Genomic DNA, 7,307 nt, shown 5'->3' with positions numbered 1-7,307 from the left:
GTCGGCATAGATTAAACCTATGCCGACGGCTTTGCCGTAGGCATAGCCCTGCCACGTGTCGCCTCCTGGCCTGCCAGCAGTTTGACGGCGCCGTCCGTTGCCGTCAGACGGAAAACTACGCCGACGGCTAAACTATGCCGACGGCTGCGCCAGGGCCGTCGGCATAGACCCCTATGCCGACGGCATTATTATGCCGACGGTCTGACAGGAGTACGTTGACGTAATCTAGACTGACGGCTCTATGCCGACGGCTGCCGACGGCATAGATCTATGTCGACGGCATAGGGGCCTATGCCGACGGCCCGTGGCCGTAGGCATAGACCGCGAGTCCGGCAGTGTCTCCCATTCACCTTGGTTTTGAGGTTTATTGGCTAGCAAACTCGCAATGGTAATTATAGCCAATGGAAGACCACCACATTTTTTTAGGATCCTAGTTGAAACCTCTTCTAGTTGAGGAGGGCAGGAATTGTCGGAGTTGAAAATTCTCTGAAAGAACAATCTCCGAGAATCAACATCATTCAGAGGTTGCATTTGGTAGAGCTGACCATGAGAGTTGGAACAACATGACCTGGCTACCTTGGCAATGCGTGTAGTAGCAATTATTCTGCTACCATCAAAATTATTAGGAAAAATCGCTGCGATAGTTTTCCAGTCTTCTTGTTTCCATATATCATCAATAACATGTAAGTACCTATATGTAATGTTACACTATTAAATAAGCTCATTAAGCGCAAACATAATGATTTGCACAAAATTTACAGCTATCTTTGCAATGGACCAAGAGACTATACCTCTTGTTTGCCAATATGTGTTGGATCCGACGGATTAGTTGGTCTTCCTCCCACCTTTTGCATTCACTGAATGAATCTTGGTCGATTTGAGACAGGACATCTTTTAAGAGCTTCTTGAGATCTAGGGTGCGTGACACCATCACATGAGCTTGGGACCGGAAGTCTCCTCCAATCTTGCGATAGGTCTCCATGGCGAGGGTGGTCTTTCCCAGCCCCCCGCCTCCAACAATAGCCACCACCTTCAGCTCCTCACTCTCCTCCGTCAACCAAGAGATCACCTGGTCCCTGCGGCCGTCCATGGCCACCAAGCCCTTGGCCACCCCGTGGAATGCAGCTAGCCGGCCGGGGATCTATCGCCACGGTCATCCTCGGGACGTAGTTGTCGAGATTCAGCCGCTGCCGCCGTTCGCCCTCCTCCGTTACGCGGGTTTTGAGCTCTTTGATCTGGGTCCCGATACCATGTCGCGTGAACAACGTCTTGAACCCGCGTACAGCCCTCTTCACGAACCTTGGCTTGGCGTCACCGTTGTCGAGGCGGAGCATGAAGCGGTCGATGCACTCTTCCATGTCGTAGCTGAGGTTGCACATGCTGCTCTTCCAGCCCTTCGCAAGCTCGTCGAGCCCCTCCATGTCCGTGAGTACGTTCACCAGAGTCTGCATCTGGCGGAGCTCGCGCTGGAGGAACTCGATGTCCTTGCGCACCCTCTTCAGCATGGTGTACTCGTCGCCGAGCAAGGTGGCAAGCTTGACGATGACAGAGCCCAACATCTCGCTCTTGCTCTTGGCCCCTTGAGAAGAGGAAGCCGCTACACAAGCGCCATGTTTGGTGGTCTTCGATGGAGTGATCAACGCGCCGGTTAGGCAATATCGGAGCGGAGGAGCCTGCTACCGAGCCTGCGTGTGAACGGGCGTGGAAGCTTGGTGGAAAATGAGCTCCGCTAACCACATAATTTCTTCCTACTCCCGCGTAGTAATGCATCCGTTATTGCTAGGAAGCTTCGCGGAAGCCCATCGAAGGAGGCTGCCAAGTAGGTCCCACCGGACCATTCATTAGCATCCCATCGGTCTCATAGATTGTCATCTACTGATAATCATTCATTAGCATCCTATCGGTCTCATAGATTGTCACCAACCGTTTGTTTTACTCTTTGGATGTAGCAAGCTGTCCCATCAAGGCAAAACTACTACTCCTAATCAATTCTATATAGTAAGCTAATAAGTCGACAGCTTACGGTTGGATCACCTATAGTATTGTGGAACCACCCTCACGGTAGCATGCAGCTTTTTGAGGTCCACTAGGTTCATGTTCATTGCATGTTTTGTCAGTGGTAGTGTTAAATAATTATGGCAACATCGACGAAGGCACACCATGGGAATGACTAATCAACTCTTCGGGTGTAAAATTAGATGTTGGATCTTGGATGGATGCTCAAGATTTGTAGGCAGGAGCCGGTGAAGTGCTCAATTTATTTCATGAAAACACCCTGACTAACACCAATACACAAAAACATGTCCCTCCACCAGCTCCACGTAGTCCATCCGAAGCATACATCTGAGATCCAACGGCCACATTCAGTTATTCTATTTTTGCACCCTAAGTGTTGCTTCGATAGTGATTCAAGATGGCAACGGGGACGAAACCCACCGGGTTTTGCCTTCCCAAACCCATCCCCACGAAAAATTTGGAAGCCCGTCCCTGTCCCCGTCAGCGTACGCGGGGCTAGCTTTTTGCCCGTCCCCTAAACCCATCGGGTTTTCTAAACCCATGGGGAACCCATGGAGAAATCGGCATATTTAAGCAAACATAAGGACTGGAGTTCTACCATTTAGAACTAGAACTCTACCACTTGTGCTAAATGTTGATTCTAAGGCAACCATGCTGACTGGAGTTGGAAAAATATCACATGTCAGTAGCCTCAAAGTTGGATAGCGTGTTCCACCAACTTTCCATCAATCTAACACACTGAATTTATCTTTGGACAATGAAACTAGCTCATCTTCTAAGTAACGGTCTAGCTCAGAGTTCATCCTAAAAGATGTTGGCCATTTTTGAGCAACACGTTCATTGAAGAGTGACATAAGGAATGGAGCTTGCAAAGAAAAGAATGAGCAAGATGGCTGTCCATGATCATCATCACTCTCAAGATTGTACTCCTCGAATACGCTTATTGTATACGGGGATGGCGGGTTTCCGGTTCGGGTATATGTTGAAACGGGTTTAGACCCGTGAAACGTGTCGGATTTTATACTTTACCGAACAGTAGCCCGCCGGGGTTAAAAAGATGCCCATCCCTGTCTCCTAATAGGATAAAAACACGCGGGAATGCGGATTTCAGGGCCCCATTGCCATCTTAAATAGTGATCTAAGAGCATCTACAACCTCAACCTGCAAATCCGGCCCCTCAAACACCCGTGGACGTGCCCGGACGCGTCCGCGGGCACTAACCGGCCACGTCTTATATTTCTCTCTCCACATCCTCGTACCTCATATCTGGGACTCTATATCCATACTAAACATGCAATGCAGGAGAAACTCTACTTGACAAAGAACGCACAACGAAATCGGCATCAAACAGACAAACAGATGCACACAACGGACTATACATCATCCGAAAGATCATCGGAATTCATCGTGGGACAATTCTTAACTTCAACAACTAAAACGATAAAAATATAGGAGGAGCGTCATCACCACTTCCTCGCGGGGCCTTTCCCTTCCGTTCGTCGGCATAGCTGTAAGCTTCCGCGACTGGTGGAGGATCTTGGTCATCAGGGGAGGAGATGGAGTTGTGGTCGTCGCCATCACGTCATCGGAGTTGGAGTCGGAGAGGACGATCAACCCCTTCTTCCGGCGGACGACCCTGTCCTGCTGCCGCTTCAACTTCATGAGCCGAGCGGCCTCCGCCGCCGCCTCCTTCGACTCGCGCTCCAGCTGCTCTATGACAAGCCAGAGCGCCTTCGCGTTCTTCTTCCGTAGGCGGCGAGCGTCCGTCTCCACCATCGTGAGCGACTGACGGTAGACCCAAGTGAGGAGCCACTCATCCTCGTCGGGCTCCGCCAACACCCCACGGCGCACAGACTGCTCCGCCATGTACCTCTCCCTTGCCTGCTACCTCTCGCGGCGGGCGGCGCATGCCTCTGATTCTGGATTATGCATGCGGGCAGGCGGCGCAGGCACTAGCACCCATGGCTGTCCGCGAGGAGGAGCAGTGGCTGCCGGGGGAAGGGGACGACGCATAGGCGGAGCGGACTATGCTGCCCTGGCTGAGCAACACGCAGGCCGGCAGAGGCTAGTTCCGGCGTTGTTGTTAGAGGTAATCTTGATTGATAAGATGTATACGATGAGGTCCAAGTACTAGTACGTTAGCAAGGTTAGTTTGGCTTTTTTTTAGAAAAGGAGGATGATCCCCGGCCTCAGCATATGGGAGATGCATACGACCACTTTATTGATTATTCTCCAGGACCTTACAAAGTATTACAACAATGTGCCTGAATCCACCATCTTGGCAACATATGCCACTACTCCTATCCAAAATGATGAAGGGGTGCTAGTTGGGCCACTATCCAAACCACTCACCTAAGCCTAACATCAAAAGCCGGAAGCCGGAACTCATTCGGAAGCCCCAGCCGAGCCACATACCGGGTCTGGGGCACAATCCGGTCAGACACACTCGTGTGTCGTCACCGCCATCTTCCACGGGTCCGTCTTCAGATCATATTGAGGCTTCTACCTTGTCTGGCCACTCTGCCATCGATGTCACCATGACGTCGGACAGCAACCTCCTCCTGCGCGAGTCCATCTCCGTGCATCGGATGCCGAGCCTCCACAGCGCCATGCCGCCGATATCCGCCGCCATCAATGTGTGAGATGAAGCACCGCTCCACCATGCCCCCAGCCAGCACTTACTCCAAAACGATGCCCCCAGGAGGGAAAGCGATAAAACGCCATCATCGTCCGATCTGGAAGACCCAGATCTAGGGTTTCCCCCAGAGCATCCCGAGCCTGACGACGCAGACTGCAACGACGACACCTCGACAAGAGAACGACATCAAAGATGCCGTCATCGTCCGCCATGACCGTAGTCGGCGCGATTTTCATCGGCAGTTACTCCACCAGACGTGCGCTGCCGACGTCGCTGGTCCCTTCAACCGGAGCAAACTCCAAAAGAATGCACTAAAGAGGGACTACGACGCAAAAGCGCCGCCATCATTCGATCCCAAGGAGATCTAGGGTTTCCCCTGGAGTTTCCCGCGCTGTCAAGGACCAGACAAGGGTAGAATCCCGCGGATCTGCCCAGCTGCCGACGAGTCGCACCCACCACCGTGCCGACGGCAGACCAGCGATCAAGGCCCACACATGGGCATAGATCCGCCCGCGCCGCTGCGAACCGATCCGGTCACGCCGCCGCCGTCCCTGGCGGCCGCGACGCACCAGATCGCGAGACCTCCTGCCGCGGGGAAGCGAGGTCACCGATGCGCCGCCACCGCCCACCGTGGCGACCGTCCCGCCCGCCACGCTCCGACCCGGGGGGGCTGTCCCGCGCCAGCCCCACCCGAGCGAGAGGGCCCGAGTCCCCGCCGCTGCCGGCGATGGCAAGGCTTCGCCTGGCCGTGCCCTTGGGCGGTAGCGAGGGAGGAGGAGGAGGAGTGGGGGAGGTCCGGCCGATGGGATCTGGGGCGGCTCGGGGGGCACCCACGCAAGGTTAGTTTGGCTGGTTGAGTCCGGCTGTAGTTAGGCTATAGGATAATTAGTAGTACTACAACTGCACGAGCATTGGTACATGTCCAAGTCATAGGAGAGTCCGGTCAGGATTTGTATCATGTGTGTCCGTGTAGGTGTAGGACACGGTCTAGTCAGGCTGCGTTGGTTGTGTATATAAACATAGCCAAGCCGTGAGTTTTGTAACACCGTGGAAAACAGAAAAACAATAAAGAGAAGAGAGGCACGACACGTGCCTTTGGCAAAAGTTTTTGCGTGTGCATGTTCATCATGATTTGATGTGATCGATCATGTTGGCGAAGTTCCAACAATTGGTATCTGAGCTAGGTCGATTTGAAGCCACGCTTGCCCCGGGGTTGCGACCCGACTAGCGCCTCGGGGCGGGCGATATGGTCGCTGGTTGGTGCAGCAACGAGGAAGAGCGGGCGATATGGTCGCTGGGGTGCAGCGACGAGGAGCAGCGGGCCTTGAAGTCACTGAATCGTGCAGCGGCGAGGAGGATCATGCGATCGTCGTTCGATGGAGCGACAAGGAGGGAGACGGCGGGCTGTCATTGGCAAGGCAGTGGAGGAAGATCGTTGACGGGAGCGGTGGTGCCAAGGTGTGGTGCCGGAAAGTCGTCAAGATCGTCATCCGGGAGTTAGAGTCAAGGAGTCGTGCGGGTTAGTCGTCGTCGTCATGTCCAAGTGCTTGTCTGTGTGAGGAGGCGTTGAAGATGAAGCGCATCCAGGTCGTCTATGTGTCTTGACGAGAGGATCAAGTTCAAGTATGTGGGGCGGTAAACCAGTGAAGGTGAGTCTCTTCAATGAGGCCATGTCTCTACATGAGGCTGGAGTGCATGGTGTAGTGCACGGGGTGGTGTGATCCACAAGGAGTTGGCATGTATCTTGCTAGGGTGGATGGTGAAGTCCACCGGGTGATGTATTTCACAGGTTACTAGCAAGGCTGGATAATCCAAGGCATATTTGAGGTGGTCCGTAAATTTGCCAAGTTGAAATTAGAGGGGAGATTGTTACGATCAATGAAGTCTATCAATTTAACTTGTCGTAGTGCGAGCGGATGAGCGATAGGGGGTGATCTACAATGAGCCAAGACCGGAGAAGCACAGAGGACATGGAGTCAAGATTAGGGAGAGATTGTTAGAGGTAATCTTGATTGATAAGATGTATACGTGAGGTCCAAGTACTAGTACGTTAGCAAGGTTAGTTTGGCTGGTTGGGTCCGGCTGTAGTTAGGCTATAGGATAATTAGTAGTACTACAATTGCACGAGCATTGGTACATGTCCAAGTCATAGGAGAGTCCGGTCAGGATTTGTATGATGTGTGTCCGTGTAGGTGTAGGACACGGTCTAGTAAGGCTGTGTTGGTTGTGTATATAAACATAGCCAAGCCGTGAGTTTTGTAACACCGTGGAAAATAGAAAAACAATAAAGAGAAGAGAGGCACGACACGTGCCTTTGGCAAAAGTATTTGCCTGTGCGTGTTTATCGTGATTTGATGTGATCGATCGTGTGGGCGAAGTTCCAACAGGCGTCGGTGCTGCAGATCCGGAGCTGCCCCTGGTGTCTACCTTGGACCGCTGAGTAAAATGCACAAAACCACCACATTAGTGTCATAGCTCTCGAAAAACCACCTCTTTATAAGACGTGACACTTTGCACCGCAGCAAAGAATTAACAGCGGCAAAAAACACTGATTCATTTTCTAAGACCGTTTTGACATGGCCAATCACTTGCGGGCCGACATCGATGACGGCGCGCCGCTAGCGGCCATGTCCGCAGCGATTGGGTCGACTCT

At 52.6% G+C, this 7,307-nt stretch overlaps 1 pseudogene; it reads right to left on the bottom strand.

The window, feature by feature from the left end:
- The window catches only part of LOC119339697, a 12,170-nt pseudogene extending 10,507 nt beyond the window's left edge, over window positions 1–1,663 (bottom strand).
- Window positions 1,664–7,307: the final 5,644 nt, after the last annotated feature.

The sequence above is a fragment of the Triticum dicoccoides genome, chromosome 7B (assembly GCF_002162155.2).
Source record: "Triticum dicoccoides isolate Atlit2015 ecotype Zavitan chromosome 7B, WEW_v2.0, whole genome shotgun sequence".
In the NCBI taxonomy this organism is placed as follows: domain Eukaryota; kingdom Viridiplantae; phylum Streptophyta; class Magnoliopsida; order Poales; family Poaceae; genus Triticum; species Triticum dicoccoides.
Note: the sequence above shows the minus strand (reverse complement) of the source record. Positions and strands in the feature narration are given on the sequence as shown.